The following is a 17,347-nucleotide window of genomic DNA, read 5'->3' on the forward strand; positions in this document are numbered from 1 at the left end:
TCTAAAAAAAAAATCTTCCTCTTCTATGTATATCTATCTAGAGAGAAATGGAAAAGAATATGGCAAATGTGATAAAGTGTTTACATTTGGGGAATCCAGGTGAAGGGTGTGTGGGAATTCTTTGTACTGTCCCTGCAGCTTTTTTGTAAGTCTGAAATTGTATTTAGATAAAAAGTAATGAAAAAGAAAGAAGTAGATTGCAGTGGGTGCATGGTTGCCCCCCAAAAGAGGAAAAACTGACCTGCAGTAGGGGCGGGACTGTCCCTGGAAACGCCTGCCTCAGCTGACTCAGGCCCCGTTCCCGTCTCCCTCTGGTGGCTCGCAGGCCTGCCCTGCCCCACAGCCACAGCTAAACTCACCGTCTACCTCACTCACGCCCGGGCTTCTCTGAAGGCCAGGCTGGGTGTGGACAGGTCACGGGCCCTAAGAGGGCAGTCACAGAGAGTTTTCCCTGGGAACCCTTGGCTGTGGAGACACAGCTCCACCCTCCTTGCACATCTGGGTTTGGGGGACTCTATTCAGAGCCACAGAGCAGAGGACCATGGAGGTGAGGGGTCTACAGAGGCCCCCCGTCTGTCAGTAAGCATTGTGAAGAGTACATACCTCGGGCGGTCTCGCTGTTTCACCTGCCTGGGCTGGGCAGGGCTGAGAGGATAGGGTCTTTATGGCCCAGAGGAAGGGCAATGTGGGCGGTGTTCACAGGATCTGGGCCGACCAAGCCTCCCAGGCTGAGTAGTGCCAACCGGGCATGTTTCTGGGCAGAGTTTCCTTCCGGAGGGGAGCTGGCTGGGCAGGAAAGAGCCAGGAGTTTGGGATCCAAGAGAGCCAAGAGGGCAGACTCTGACTCGCCCCTTCCTGGCTGGGTGACGCTGGCCCAGAGAAGTCTCCTGGCGCTGCGTGAGGGCCCTCATCTGCAAGGGAAATCATCAAACATACCCTGAGATGTGAATCAAGTGGTAAGACAGTGTCCAGCACAAAGGAGGGTCCATGCTTCGATTCTATTCACGTTTAAGGAGCATGGGCTCACAGCCAGGCACAGCAGGGATGTCCTGTGTGCCCCCCAGACCCCTGAGAGTGGACTCAAGGCCTTCCCCTCTTGCTTCTTCATCCTGATCTTCCCCCTCTTCTGTGCCAACATCACCACCAAAGCCCAGGTGCTAGAGCATTTGGGTTCAAATGTGAGCCTTGCCTTGGGGTGACTGAGGTTAAGTTACCTAACCTGTGTGTGCCTCGGTTTCCCTACCTGGTATAGTAATAGCATCCACCCCCTAGATTGTTCTGGAGATCAACTAAATTCATCCTTGCAAATAATAGTGAATGCTTGCATAGTGGTTACTATATGCCAGGCACAGATCTTCACTTTTAATTGGTGTCACCCCCATTTTACAGATGACAAAGCTGAGGCACTGAGAGACTACATAATTTGTCCATGGTTACACAGAGAATGAAAGGCAGAGCTGAAATCTGTGTCCCTAACCCCTGCTGTCTCCTGACGTGGGCATACAGTAAGTGCTCAATTCACGTCTGCTGTTACTGAGGCTCAGAGCCAGGGCCAGCTTCACAGGTGCACCACCTGCACAGTTCCACAGGGCCTGGCACTTAGAAGGGCTGCTGCTGCTAAGTCGCTTCAGTCGTGTCCGACTCTATGCGACCCCAGAGACGGCAGCCCACCAGGCTCCCTGTCCCTGGGATTCTCCAGGCAAGAACACTGGAGTGGGTTGCCATTTCCTTCTCCAATGCATGAAAGTGAAAAGTGAAAGTGAAGTTGCTCAGTCGTGTCCGACTCTTGGTGACCCCATGGACTGCAGCCTACCAGGCTCCTCCGTCCATGGGATTTTCCAGGCAAGAGTACTGGAGTGGGGTGCCATCACCTTCTCCGACTTAGAAGGGCAATGCTTGTTAATGCCCTGTCACTGTCTTGAAGTTCTCAATAATGTTAACAGGAGTGCCCACATCTTCATTTTGCACTGGGCCCCAAAGATTCCATAGCCGGTCTTGCTTAGAATCTGACAGGACATGACCACCTCTTCCTCCTTCTTCGTCCCCCACCTAGACTGTGAGCCCCTTGGGCTCTGAGATACAGCTACTTATCTCTCCATCCACCTTATTCCTTGTCCGGCAGGTAACAGGTTCTCTTGTTCTAGCCAAGAGGGACAGAAGTGGCTAGAGTCATAGCTGTTGCCCCCACCCGTACTTCCTCTCAACGTCCTCAAGAAGAGTTTCCAGTCCCAGGAGCCTCAGGAACTGCCAGAGAATAAACTTTTCAAGGCGTGTGAAGACTCCCGGCCAGTGGCCACCCAAACCAGGTCTTTCCAGAATGGCCAGGGGAGGGGGGTACAGCCAGAAGACGGTGTAGATCGCTGCAACTGGGGAATCCCAGCCGGGCCTGAAAGACCCTAAGAAGCAGTTAATTATGATGCTGGCTCTGTAAACAGTGGCAGTGAGACCTGGCATAATGTGTAATTACACTGGTTGGAGCTAGAACTGGGCAGCGTTTTCTCCTGCGACGCTGGAGGTAACACAGTCCCCAAAGTGCAGGCTTGAGGTCAGGGCACAAAGGTAAACAAGGGCAGGCAGGACTCAGTCCAAAGGTTCAAGTGCAGTAATGGTGGGGGTGAAAAGAATTTTTTCCTTCTTTTTTATATAGTGAGCAGGTAATGGGGGTAGGGGTGGAAGGGAGGACAGCACCTACTGTGTGTCAGTCTCTGTGCTCCATTGACATTATGAGAAAGGCATCTGGGGCCAGGCAGGGGGCTTGGGCATTTCTGGGACCGGGTGTCACACCTCTACAATCCTTGCCTGCCTGCCTTCCCCTCCTCCACACACATTTCTAATTACTGATACTTTAAAAATTGAGGTGAAATTCACATAACATACAATTAACCATGTTAAAAGTATACAATTCAGTGGCATTTAGTACATTCACAATCTTTTCTTTTTACAATTGAAGTACAGTGGATTTACAATGTTTCAGATATATAGCAAAGTGATTCAGTTATACATATACATATTCTTTTTCATATTCTTTTCATTATAGGTTATTACGAGACATTGAATATAGCTCCCTGTGGTATATAGTAAGTCCATGTTAGTAATGTGTACATTCACAACCTTGTGTAACCACCATCTCTACCAAGTTCCAAAATATTTTCATCACCCCAAGAGGAAATTCTGTACCCGTTACTCACTTACTTCCAGGCAACCACTAATTTCTTTTCCGTCCCTATGGATTTGCCTATTCTGGACATTTTTATACAGATAGAATCATATCACATGTGACCTTTTGGGGCTGGTTTCTTTCACATTCCTTCCTGCCTTCAAGGTTCATCCACAACTAGCATGCATCAATGCTTTATTACTTTTTATGGACAAATAATATTCCATTGTCTGCATCTGCCACATTTTGTTTATCCATTGGTGGACATTGGGTTATTTCTACTTTTTGGCTTTTACAAATAATGCTGTGAACATTTGTGGACAAGTTTTTGTGTGGACATGTTTTCAGTTCTCTTGGGTGAACTGAGGAGTGAGATGGCTGGGTCATAGGGTCACTCTAGATTGAGCTTTTTGCTGGTTTCTATGGCATATGGTGCCATAGAAACATTTCATTCTCATCTGTAATGCACAAGGGTTCTGATCCCTCCACACCCTCACCAATGCTTATTTTCTTTCTTTTATTTTTTAAAATTTATTGGGGTATTGTTGCTTCACAGCGTTGTGCTACTTGCTGCTGTACAGCAACGTGGATAGGCCATATGTAAACACATCTCCCCTCCCTTCTGGATTTCCCTCCCATCTAGGTCACCACAAAGCACTGAGCAGAGCCCCTTGTGATAAACAGCAGGCTTTCACTAGTTATCTATTCCATGCATAGCAGTGTATACATGTCAATCCCAAAATAATCACTGATTTCTCATGGGGGCCGAGGTAAGCCTCTGTCTGCCACTGGGGCTGAAACACAGAGCCCTGCCCTCTGGAATTACAGGAAAGCCCTATAGAAGCTTTAGCCTTCCCAGGCGGCTCAGTGGTAAAGAATCCGCCTGCCGATGCGAGACGCGGATTCGCTCCCTGGGTCAGAAAGATGCCCTGGAGGAGGAAATGGCAACCCACTCCAGTATTCTTGCCTGGGAAATCCCAGGGACAGAGGAGCCTGGCGGGCTACGGTCCATGGGGTCGGAAGAGTCTGACACGACTTAGCAACTAAACAACAACGACCTATAGAAGCCAGAGTGCAGGAGGAACAATTTGGGGCCCCCTAGAAATAATTCATCGCACAGAAAGAGCTGGATAAAAAGAGCAGCTCCAAGTTACACCAGTCTTGTGGGGCCTGGTGATGAGCTCAGCGCGGCAAGCTGCCCCCAGGTACTGTGTGGGTGCCACGGAGGGAAACGGCTAAGTGTGAGTTGACAGACAGACAGCCTGGGCCTCTGGAACCCAGCCAACTTTGCCCCGGACGCCCCTGCCTGAGTGTCACTGAGAGAGGCGACGTTTGCAGCTCTAGGGAACCTGGCACAGGGCAACGCTGACGAAATGAGGGGCCACTCCAGGTACTGGGAGGTGGTGGGTACAGGGCCAAACTATGTGAATAGTCATATGGCTTCTCCCGCCTGTGAAGGAACCAAGGACAGCCATACCTTGTTTCATTGTGCCTCACAGATAGCGCATTTTTAACCAACGGGAGGTCTGTGGCAACACTGCGTCGCGCAAGTCTGTCGACGCCATTTTCCCCACGGCATTTGGGCACTTCCTGTATCTCTCAGGTTTTGATAAGTCTCGCGATATTTCAAACTTGGTCATTATTATATATCAGTTATGGTGGTCTGTGATCGGTGATCTTTGATATGACTAAAATGAAAAGGTTAAGACTTGCTGAAGACTCAGATGGTGGTTTAGCAATAAAGTATCTTTCAGTCAAGGTATGTGCTTGGTTTTTTTGGGGGGGGCATAATGCAATTCCACACTTAATAGACTACAGTACAATGTAAATATAACTTTCATATGCACTGGGAAGCCAAAAAATTCACGTGACTGGTTTTATTTCAGTATTCACTTTATTATTCGGTTCTGCTGGAATGGAATCCGCAGTAACTCAGCGGTCTGCCTGTACCTCTGCATTATACTTGTGAGGGAAGAGAACCGGAAATATTTGGCAAACAGCACTAATGACTCCCATGTATATCTGACTGTTAATAGTGTATAATCTACAATGTATTCATAGGTAAGCAATAATTACAGTGATGTTTAGGAGTGCTTCCTGTGTATCATGCACTGAGCTAAATGCATCCTTTAATGAATTCTCACGGCAATCCTGGGGCCTAGGCATTATGATCTCTAATGATTCTAGTCTGTTATTTAAGGATGCTTTAGGCTGCAAGTTACAAACAACACAGCTTAGGCTCAAATGGCCTTAACCACTAAGAAGATTTCATTATGTCACATAATAAAACATCCAAGGAAGGGCACACTCCGGGGGTGATGCTTATGGCTGCATTGTATCTTCAAGGTCACCAGTTCCTTCCATCTCAGACCTGACCGCCTCAGGCTGCAGGACTTGCAACATCACATTCAAACGTCATGACCATCCAGCATCACCTTCTTAGGAGGGAGGAGGAGTTTCCCCAGAAGCCCTAGCAGACTTTCCCCCTGTGTCTCTTTGGCTGTCACTGGATCACATAACCATTGGGGAACCAATCCCAGCAAGAGAAAGGGGAGCCCCATGCTTGACATCATCGTTTGGGTTTAATACATTCTGGGGAGATGGGAAGAGTGGGGTTAAGCACATTGAACAGATCCAGTGTTTGCCGCCTTCTTGACCTCCTGGATTTTCAGGGAAGCAGCCCAGGCAAGGGTGGTCCTGAGCCCTCCAGCCCAGTCACCCTCCACTCCTGATTTCCTTGTTAGCCATGGTGTCCAGCACCTGGGTATCATCTGCCTTCGATCCCCCCCTCCAGCATCTAGCCAACCAGTGACCCCACACGTCCATTCCAATCAGCGAGCCCAGCTCAGAGCCAGCCAGAGAACTTTCCATTTTGCTCCTGATCATGTGTCCACCCACATCAGCCTTTCCCAGCTGCCCGCAGGGCCGAGGCCTCTCAGAACTGCTCCTGTGCAGTCAGACATATCGGGCTGATCAGCAGTTCTGGGCAGGGGGCCAGCAGGGGCAAGGGCCTTTCTGGTTCTGTCTGTCTGCGTACGTCAAGCTGTTCCCAGCCGGCGGCTCCAGCACCATCAGGCAACACGGCAGGGCCTGGCTCTGTCAGTAGAGGAGCCATGCAGTTAGAACCCCGCCTGTTTTGCCTGGGGTTGGGTGAAGGCGATGGACAATGGTAGTGAGGGTTTGGGAGGAGTAAAAGGTAGGGATGACAAAGGAAGAAGAAAAGAAGAGAGCAAGAAAAACACAAGGAGATTCCAAGACAGCGGAGATCTCATCTTAGTCCTGCCTGCCTGCACCCCTAACACCTAACAGAGTGCCTGGCACAAAGCAGAAAAGAGTTGGTTCAACTGGTCTAAACAATGGAAGAGAGAGAGGTGATCCCAAGAGCAAGGAGGGGGAGGAAGAGGAGAGCGACACAGAGAACAGAGCAGGGCAGGAAGGGCTGGTGAGTGTAACCCCTCTTGTTTGTCTTTCCATCCCGTCACTCTCTAAACCCCTGGTTTACTGAGGCAGCTCCGCAAGTGTTTATCTTGCTGAACCAAGTGAAGAGGAGGAAAGGGGAGCCAGAGTCAGACAGGAAAGAAGACAGAAGGAAGAAAACCCCCGGGGGAAGGGGCTCTTGAGGAGGAGGGAGATTGTGAGACAGAGAGAGAGAGAAAGGGAAGGGGAGGTCAGTAATCAGAAAAGAGAACAAGCAGGACCAACCCAGCAAAGGAAGAGGAAGGAAAGAGGTGAGGCAGGCAACTGGGAGTGGGGCAGGCTCGGCCTTTTGATGAAAATGCACATTAACAAACGTGCTGCGATCTGACAAGTGCCAACAGGCCCATCGCAGAGTTAAAAAGTGCTACAGCTGTCAGGGTTTCAATTTTTAAGTCAGCACTTTTCTTCTCCTTCGCATGCTGGGATTCTGCAACTATGGTCTTCCCTGCGCATCTCTGTCAAGCACCTGGGGCTTGTCCTGGAGGGTGGGGTGGGTATGTTGGGAGAGTCCATGGGCTGGGGGGAGGGGGGTGTGGCTGCTGCCCCTACAGCAGTTGCGGAAGTGTTCTGTGGAGGGAGGGGACGGGAAAGCAGGTAAGGTTTTCAGCAGACACTGGGAGGACCCAAGGCAATGAACCTCTACGTACTGGGTTGAATAGGGTTCCTCCAAGTTCATGCCCATCCAGAACCTCTGAGTGTGACTGTAGCTGGAAATTTGGTCAAAGACCTTGAGGTAAAATCATCCTGGGTTTACAATGGGCTCTAAATCTGATGACTGGGGTCTTATAAGAAGAGGAGAGGATGCAGAGCCAAAAGGAGAGAAAGGCAGTGTGAAGACAGAGACTGCAGTGACACAGCCGCAAGCTGAGAACACCAAGGACGGCCTGGAGCCACCAGAAGCTACGAGGAGGCAAAGAACCCACTCTCCCCTAAAGCCTTCAAAGGAACCCTTGATTTTGGACATCTGGCCTCCAGAACCGAGAGGGAATCGTTTCTGTTGTTTTAAACTCCCCACTTCCAGGTAACTTGTTACAGCAGCCCCAGGAGACTAATACAACCTCCTGCCTTAGGGGACCTATTTTGCATGCTCTTGGGTCTGATGGAATGGAGGGCACGACTGTCAGAGATGAGGGAGGGTGCCTGGCTCTCAACCCAGTCCCATCCAGTCTCCAGAGCTGGAGAGTGACTTTTGTCCCCACACAGGAATCACATTGACTCTCTGCTCTCCAGAAGAGAACTCAGGTTCCTGCCCTGGCAGCTGGAAGTTCTGTCTGGGGGCGGGGTGGGGGGCAGCTGGGGAGTGGGGGCGGCTGGGGTAGGAGGGGCTTTCATCCAGGTGTGCATTCAGGGGCTAACAGAGGCTCAGGAGTCCACCAGACTCCACAGGACCTGGGCCCCACAGGACATAGTGGCTCTCCTGGGTGGTCCTTCAGCAAAAGCTATGACCAAGTATCAAGTCCCACAACTTCCAAGGTGCATGAGTTTCCCTTGGTCTTGCCTTCAACTCCGGGCTTTGAAAACAGCCTCCTCTGAAAAATGAGAAAGAAAATTCCTTCTTCCCATGGTCACTGGGAGAATTAAAGAAGAAAATGTACAAGAGGAGCCTAGACAAGGCTTTAGGAGATGGTGATGAGGGAGATGAAGATCTTTCCAAGCCAGTGTCTGTCTGGCCCTGGATGGTTATAGTGGGCCATAAGGAAAGATGGCCTCTGCCCTTTAGCAAAATTGGCCACAAATGTGTGAAAATATTAGAAAACTATTAAAATACATGACAATAGCAAGTGACTGGGATTTGGCGCTGCCTGACTGGGATCAGGTCTGACAGGGGGTCACGCAGGCAGGAGGTAGCATCACATGACTAACTCATCCAAGTTTGCCTGGGACATGCCTGAGTTAAGCACCAAAAGTCCCCTAGCCTGGACAAACAGGGACAGCTGGTCACCCTACACGGAGGTAGACTTCAGGTGGACCTTGAAGGAATCATTCCTTCATTCGTCCATTCTCTGAACATTTTTTGAGAGCTCACCAAAGGCCAGACTCTTTTGGGCACTGGGGACACTGGACACAGCTCCTGCTTCCAGATCATTCGCTGGCATACTTGTATGCATACATCTATCATTCAGGAAAGCATCTATTGGGCAGCTGCTGTGTGCCAGGCACGCAGGTGCAGTGATGGCAAAGACGAGTGACATCATTTCTGATCTCAAGATGCTCACGTCAAGTCGGGGGGAGGGTGGCAGTTCGTCCCTTCCAGTGCAGGAAGAGTTGCTGCAGCATGCAGTGGGTGGAGAGACCTCAGGAGAGAAAAGGGACTCCCAACCCCATTAAGGCTGTGTTTCGGTGGCAGTTGAAAGAATTTTCTGGAAAGAGGTTGCACTAAGAGGTGGCAGGCACCAGTCAGAGAAATGGAGAAGGGTACTGAGGCAAAAGAATCAGCCAGAACACAGGTGGCCAGGCAGGGTGCCTGGAGGAAACATAAGTGGGGCACGTGTGTGCAGAGAAAAGCCTCAGGCACCTGGCAGGGAGGCGGTCAAGATGAGGACAGGCAAGGAGAAGGAAAGGGAGGAGCGAGCCTGGTCTGCAATGGCACAGAGGATGGAGCTGGCAGGATCTGTGGCAGGGTCTTGACTGAAGGGAGGTGTTTAGGCCCTGTGCCCACCCTGGCTGGGAGTGGGGCAGCTGTCCTGGCTGCTGGCGCAGAGCACCATGGGGAGGTGCAGGGGAGGAAGGGCACACGAGCTCAGCTTCAGGACCAACACTTGCTGGGAGAAACAAGGAGAACAAAGAAAAGCCAGGACCCACTGAACATCACCCTACACTTGGGCCCCAGTTTGGGGGGCTGGATGATGGCACTGAGCCTTCCTTGGAGTTTGGATCAAGCATGCACATTGTCCCTACTTGGCCTGTAATTTTTTCCATCCAAAGAATAAACACCTGTTGAGCATCTTGGAGCGGGGCCCCACTACTGAGAAGACTAAACTGGGTATTGTGAGAGAGAGCGAGCCCTGGGGGTCTTGCCTAGGGGCTTGAGGGTGCATGGGGCCAGGGCAGGTCTCCCCAAGCTGATCCCCAAGGATCCAGAGATGCTAGACTTGGGAAGATGCGGGGAGAGGAGGAGAGTTCCACGCCAAGCGAACAGCATGTGCAAAGGATCAGAGGTGGGAACGAGCCGCATATATGGAAGGAGCAGAGGGGCATGGAAAGGCTGGGAGATCTGGGGCCAGGGGAGGTGAGGCAGGTACAGAAGTGGGCCGGGTCAGATGAAGGCTGGTGGAAGGGAAAAGTCAGTGAAAAGGCTCTCCTTCTCATTGGACGTGGCGGGCCAGACACCCAAGCGGCCTGTCAGCATCAGAGCTGAGGTTGGGACCCAGAACCCCAGCTTCCCGATTTCCTTTTAATCTGACCCTGTTTCCCTTCTGGGGAGGTGAGGACAGCGGCTCAGCTGGTGGTGTAGGGGGAGACCTTTCAAGATTCTGCTGCTGCCCCAAGAAAGGCTAGGTTCATCTGGGCCATGGGGCATGGCCCCCAGAGCCCAGAACCAGCCTGCACTCGCTGCGCAGTCTTTATGTCTGCCCCTTAATTTCCAAGCCTTTCAATTTCCTGATCTTGGAGAATTTTACAGACATGGTGTGCGTGGCTGGCTGTAATAACCGTCTGTTGAATAAATGACCCCTTCTGTCTTGACTCACAGGTAGTTAAACCTCATGCTGAGAGCAAAGGTGAAGCCACTGGGGCTGGGGGGCGGGGGTGGTTTGCTTTGCCAGTGACCTGCAGGCTGTCTTCACTCTTGGGGGCTTCAATTTGTCATTGACAGAACATGACTAACAATGTTTATTTAACTCCTTTGGTGTTTTGGAACTGCTTAAGCAAAAATATTTGGCGTAGGAAATGCTTCGTGAATACTGTTGTTGAGTCTCCCTCTGGTCAAAGCTCCCCAGTTTTCCTCTAGGGAGCCACCTCTCCCCTACCACCCTTATGCACAGTCCCTTTGGGTACCAGTGAGTGCATCCTTCAGCTCCAGGGACCATGTGACTCTGGACTCACCAATCAGAACCCTGCATTTTCCGGCCAAAGGGGCTGAATGGGAAGTGAGCATGTGGCCCAATCAGAACCAACGGGACTTAATGATTTTTGTTACTGCCTTTGGAAAACCCTGCTCACTCTTCTCTGCTGGACTTGAAGCTGGGAAAATGTGGTGGGGGCTGCTGGTGGCCATCTCATGGAAATTGAGAGTGGAATCAATATGGAGTTCTGGTGACATTTGCACTCCTAGATCCCACAGTGCCTAAAGCCCACCTCTCCTCTAGGCTTTTCGTTAAATGCATCAAGAAGTTCCTCATTTTGCTTTAATCAGATTGAGTTGGGCTATTGCCTGTTTGAAATCTAAAGAGCCCTGATAAGGTCATCGTGTAGATAGGGGTCAGCAAACCATGGCTTTTGGGCCAGATCCAGTCTGCTGCCTACGTTCCCCCTCCCCACCATTAAGGGCTTTAGTGAGATATAATTTACATAAATTATTTCACCCATTTTAAATATAAAATTTGATATATGTTTGTGAATATACACAGCCATGCAACCAGCACCAAAATCAATTTTTGGAACATTTCCGTCCACTCCCAAGATTTCGCTCGTGTTCCCTCTTTTTTATGCTTTATCAGTAAATGAATGTTTTTTATTTTTATTGATATTTTTGGTGGTGCTGCTCAGCATGTGGGCTCTTAAGTCCCTGACCAGGGATTGAACTTGTGTCCCGTGCATCGGAAGCATGAAGTCTTCACCACTGGACCACCAGGGAAATTCCAGTGAATGAAATTTTTAACAGCAGCTCTACTGAGATATGATTCACATACCATAAAAGTCACTCATTTATAGTGTACAGTTCAATGGCTTTTAGTATAGTCACAGATATGTGCAGCCATCACCACAATCAATTTTAGAATATTTTTACCACTTCAAAAAGAAACTCTTTTGGCCACCAGCGCCCCACCCCTCTCAATCCCCTGATTCTTCCACTCCAGCCCTAAGCAACCACTAATCTACTTTCTATTTCTATGGATTCACCTATTCTGGACACTTTGAATAAGTGGAATCATGTAGTACGTAGCATTTTGTGTCTGGCTCCTTTCACTTAGCATAATTCAAGACTCACCTGTGTTGTAGTGTGTATCAGACGTACTACATTGCTTTTTATAACCAAGTGATATTCCCCTGATGGGCAGACCACATTTTGTTTATCTAGTTATCAGTTGATCGCTGTTTGGGTTGTTCTCTCTTTTTGACTCTTATGACGTTTAATTCATGACTGTTGGGCTGCTATGAACATTAGCATACAGATTTTTGTGCAACACATGTTTTCAGTTCTCTTGGGTATACACCTAGGAGTACAGTATATCCCTGAGTCACATGATAACTCTACGTTTAACCCTTGAGGTACTACTATTTTCCAAAGTGCTGTGCCATTTGACATTTCCATCAGTGGTGTACGAGAACTCTGATTTCTCCACATCCTCACCAATGCTTGTTATCTGACTTTTCAATTACAGTCCCCTTAGTGGGTATGAAGTGCTGTCACCTGTTTTTATAAATAAAGTTTTATTGTAACACAGCCACACTCATTTGCCACTTCGATATTGCCTATGGCTACTTTTATGCCACCAGGGCAGAACTGAAGAGTTGACAAAAAAAGACGATGTGACCTGTAGAGCCTAAATGTTTACTGTCTCACTTTTTACAGAAGAAGTTCTCGAATCCCTGATTAAGACCCACTCTTGCACTTTTTTTGTAACAGGAAACTTAGGCTCAGAGTTCTCTCTCTATTCAGTCCCTGTATCATGGGAGACAATATTACAAGATGTGGTGAGAATTAAAAAAGGCAGTCAGTAAGGTACCTAGCCCAGGGGTAGATATTCATTAAGTGTGACACAGCCCCAGAAGCCGAGGTGCCCAATACCCGGTCTAGTAGTTCCCCCAATCCCTAATTTCCCGTCTCGATGCTTCTTCCATCAGTCAGCTGGACCCAGCTGAGTTACTAGTGTGCACACTGGCCCTTCCTTACCCTAATCTGACGTACATTGGACATAAAATGAGATTCCCTACATCTGGTAACATCACTCAGCATGTAAAATGCAGCCCTCCCTCCTCCCCAACGTCCTCTCCTCTCTGCTGTCCTGTGGGCCTCTGGCACATCATTGCTTTTGCTGGCCTGCAAGGCTACTCTCACAGCTCTGCAGCCGTCACCTCTTCCTGGCTCTGTGTCAGAGGGTCAGCCTTCTCTGGTCCCCACAGTCACTTCCTTCCCACATGCAGCCATGCACCACAGAACAGGTCATGCATGCTTCCATAGTTGAGAACATGGGCTCTGTCTGAAGTCAGGGTCTGGCCCTGGGACCTCGGGCATACCAACCAACCTCTTTGGGCCTTGGTTTTCTTATCTGCAAAATGGGGATAGCTGAGTCTACCTCTTAGGGCTTCACTGAGTAATAATTAAAGGAATAGAATGCCCAAGAAGCTCAAAGCATAGTGCCTGGCGTGCTCAGTTGCTCAGTCGTGTCTCACTCTTAGTGACCCCATGGACTGTAGTCTGCCAGGCTCCTCTGTCCATGGGATTACCCCAGCAAGAATACTGGAGTGGGTTGCCATTTCCTTCTTCAGGAATCTTCCCGACTCAGGATCGAACCTGTGTCTCCTGTAGCTCCTGCATTGGCAGGCAGGTTCTTTATGACTGAGCCACAATAAATGTGTTCTTGGAAAACAGGGGTAGAAAAGAGTGACTGCTGCAGCTGTGCAAAGGGCTTTCTGTACATTCTTTCCATGATACAATGGGGATGAGGGTTCAGAGACATGAAGTGAGCTTCCCAAGGTCACACAGCAAGTGAGGGATAGAGTTCTGTCCCTAACTCCCTGTGCCACCTTGAGCCAGGCCTCTCCCCTTTCCAGGCCTCCATGCCCCCATCTGTCCCCAACACTGGGGTGATGATCTAGAAGACCTCCTCCTGTTCTAGGTCCAGGGTCCTAGCTCCCTCAGGGTCCATCTCCTGGCAGGGGAGTGCCTTATCTATCTGTCACTCATCTGGCTTCCTGACCAGCCAGCAGTGCCCACATCTGTCCCACTTGCTGCCCTCCCTTCCCCAGCCCTTCCCTCTCTTGTTTTTGTGTCTTAAGAGCATCACCTTCTTCCTGCACAACTGACTCAGCCAGGAAGCATGGGCTTGGGGTCCTACAGGTATTTCTACTCTGGCTAATTTGTTTTCACCAAGTGCCAATCTGATGGTTCTGAAAACTTCCCTTTGAGTTGGAAATAGGGGCTTGCTGCCACTACTGTGGCAGGGTCCGGAAAGAATCGTTACTCAACTGGGATCTGTGAAATGACTCCTCTACAAGCCCTCTCATCTGAGTCAGCCATCCAGGATGCTGTAAAATCTGTGGGAAGAGACCCCTGATGGGAACTTCAGTCTTCACAGTCACTCTGTCTGGAGCAGCCGACTGTCCCTGCCCACTTCCTGCCACCTGCTCCCACTCTACATGGTTGACTTTCTCTTCTTTCGAGTCTTGTCTAGGAATGTCACCTCCTTAGAGAAGCCCTCCCAGATTGCCCCATCTAAGTAGCCCCCTCCCTCTGCTCCTCTCATCCTCATTTCTCGTTTGCTTCCTTCAGCATACTTGACCCAAGTTACAGTTTTACACATTCCTGTTGATTTGTTTGTGTGGGTGTTGAGTATTCCAGGTCCTGGGCTGGGGTAGGGGGATAAGGCCCTCATCTGGGTTTTCCATCAGTCTGGAACCCAGCTCTCTCAGTGCCTAGCGCATAGTAGGTACTCAGTGCCTTTTGGCGGAATGAATGAAAACCTTGTTTGGAGCAGTGAGGGAAGCCTGGGGAAGCTGCTCTTTGGCACTGAGAAAGCGCCGAGCTGGAGGGTCCTCCTGCTGGGAGCTGACTTCATCGCCAAACTTGTCCAGAGGCTACAGGGCCGCACGGAGGGCACTGTGTACAACTATCGTCGCAGCTCTTCAGACTTCTGAACAAGCTGCCTTCCCAAGAAAACACATTACAAAGAGCATGCCCCCCGCCCTCCTGCTCAGACAGCCAGCGTCCCAAGAACCAGCCCTTTGTTTATGATAATAAAGCAGGGGCCATGGCAACACACTGTGATGTCATGGGAGTATGAGGTCATAAATCCTTCCAGGGGAAGAGCAGGACAGAGTGGACACAATGGAGTCCGAGCCTCCCCTGGCCTGGCTGGGACTGTTTGCTGGATATGTTTTTCTCACCCCGAGGGGCTCATTTCTTTTTCTTTATGCCTCTTCTTTTTTTCTTGTTTCCCTCTCACTCTTTTTTTTTTAATCCCCAAGTAAAAGAAAATTAAAATAAATAAATAAAAGTTTTAAAAGACTCCAAGTGGAAAGATTTGTTCCAGGAATTTCCTGTTGGCTAATGTCCAGTTAGCAGGGAACACCAGCAGTCATGTGAACAAGGCTTGCTCGTCCTGGACCTGCCACAGGAAAACTTCCCTGATCCCCCAATTTCATGGCTGAAATGGGGCAAAGACTTGGAGGGTTGCTGGGCTTGGGACCATGGGGTTTGCAAGGAAATCTTTCCCTTGCTCACTTTCTCTGTCTTTCCTTCCACTCAACCGTTCTCCCTCTGGCTCTTTTTCCATCTTTTTCCCTCCTCACTGCTCTCACTCCGTCCTGCCTTCTCTGGATCTGGCTTCCTCTCTCTCTCTCTGTTTTCCCCCAGGACTCTCAGTGTGTCTCCTTCCATCTCAGTCTCCATCTCTTTCTCAGTCTCAGTGTCTCTGTGTCTTTCTTCCTCGGGGGTTCTTTTCTCCTGCTGAGTCTGTCTCTCCCAGTCTCTGGCTCGGTCAGCCTCACTGTTTTTGCCTCCCTGTCTCTCCCTCTCTCGCTTGCTCACTTGCCTCTCGTCTTTCCCCTGTGCTCATGTTACTATAACAAATCAACATTTCTGACTCAGAACACTGAAGGGTGGGCCCACTGCCCGTGCTTTCTGATCTGCAGGCTGAGCAGCGAGGGGTCCAGGTTTCCGGCTGGGGGCTCCAAGTGGCAGGAGGCGCACGGATGCTGGACGCCTGCACCCACCTCAAGGAACTTGTTGGGCCCGCGATTCAGGAGCTGCAGGCGCAACTGGAGAAAGGGTAGCCCGCTGCCTGCCAGGGCCTACAGACCTTCTGGCGACACGCACCTCCCCCAGCCAGCCCCTTCTCTGATGCTCATTTGGAGAAGGAGGGAGGGGGTGGGAAGGCGGGGCGGGGGAGACTCTTCCAATCGCTGACCACCCCAGGGCCTGCCCAGAGCCTCCTCTGATAACCCATATTGTGTCCTGCACCAGCCCCCATACTAAACCTAAATTCAGGGGTTTTTTTTTCTACCTCAAGCCTACTGACATTTGGGCTGGAGAATCCTTTGTGGTGGGGGCTGTCCTAAGCACCATAGGTTGTTTAAGAGAATCCCTGGCCTCCACCCACCAGATGCCAGTAACATCCCTCCCCCCAAATGTCCCCTGAGATGGGGGAAATAAATCACCACTGGGTGAGACTCATTGCTCTAAACTGTCTCTGTTCCTGTCCTTCTACCCAAATGCCTCACTCTCATTTTCTCCCTTGCTAAAACCATCCACCACTCCCCTTTATTATTATTACTATTAACACCATAACAGACATCTATGTGGGACTTTCTATGTGGCCAGGAACTGTGCTAAGGGCTTTGGATATGTGTATGCATGCATGCTCAGTCATGTCTGACTCTTTGTGAGATTCTTTGAGACTGCATGGACTGTAGCCCACCAGTCTCTTGTCTGTGGGATTCTCCAGGCAAGAGTACTGGAGTGGGTTGCCATTTTCTCCTCCAAGGGATCTTTCCAAGCCAGGGATCAAACCTGAGTCTCTGGTGCCTCCTGCATTGGCAGGTGTGTTCTTTAGCACTGAGCCATCTGGGAAGCCACACTTTGTATACACGTGAACTAATTTCTTAGCGCTTTTCTCTAGGGCTGCTGAGGCTGGTCACAATAAAGCAATGCCCCTTAGCTCAGGGCTAGGCTGGTAGATATCGCTATTATTGCTTCTGCATGTAGGTCTTAGTTTCCCCAAACCCTTTCATGCCTCTGTGCTTCTGCACCTGCCCTTTTCTCTGCTCACATGGCCCGTGCCCCCTTTTTCCACCTAGCACCCTCCCGTGCTTCCCCCAGGACCTGTTTCTGATCTGATTGGTTCTCTAAAGCCTTTCCTAGGGGCCTGAAGCACCCTTGGGCTCCTCTGTTGGAGACGCATCTCTTTTTCAACAGTTCCTGTAGTGGACACCTGCCCCTACTCCATCCCCCCAACAACCTTCCCCACCCCACAAGTTGGGAGCTGGGGATGGTGAGTGGGCAGGGGCCATGGTTCATGCATCTCTTTGTCCTGGTGGCAGATGGGGTTGGGGCTTGGTGACCATTGAAGGTGCTGATGAGAGTAAGTCAAGGACGTTGGCTGGGAAGACTAGAACAGGAATACAAATGGGGAGGAGGAGCTGGCCCAGCTCCAAGCCCCCTCACCCCATCTGGGTCCACACGGTCCAGCCACTCTCTCTTACAGACTCCAGGGGTGGCTGTGTGAACCAGGCCTGCCCATCAAGGGAAGTCCCCCACCCCCACCCCCGTCCCCAGCCACAGTAAGTTGGCTTGTGGAGGGACACATGACTCAACTTGGTCCAATGACATTT

At 50.2% G+C, this 17,347-nt stretch overlaps 1 long non-coding RNA gene across 1 annotated transcript in view; it reads right to left on the reverse strand.

The window, feature by feature from the left end:
* Nucleotides 1-17,347, reverse strand: part of LOC138991479 (uncharacterized) — a 195,084-nt gene that overhangs the window by 100,055 nt on the left and 77,682 nt on the right. The window contains exon 2 of the long non-coding RNA XR_011467438.1: nt 604-911. This is a non-coding gene — a long non-coding RNA (uncharacterized lncRNA). The remainder of the gene's footprint in view (nt 1-603; nt 912-17,347) is intronic.

This window comes from Bos mutus, chromosome 17 (genome assembly GCF_027580195.1).
Source record: "Bos mutus isolate GX-2022 chromosome 17, NWIPB_WYAK_1.1, whole genome shotgun sequence".
Classification (NCBI taxonomy): domain Eukaryota; kingdom Metazoa; phylum Chordata; class Mammalia; order Artiodactyla; family Bovidae; genus Bos; species Bos mutus.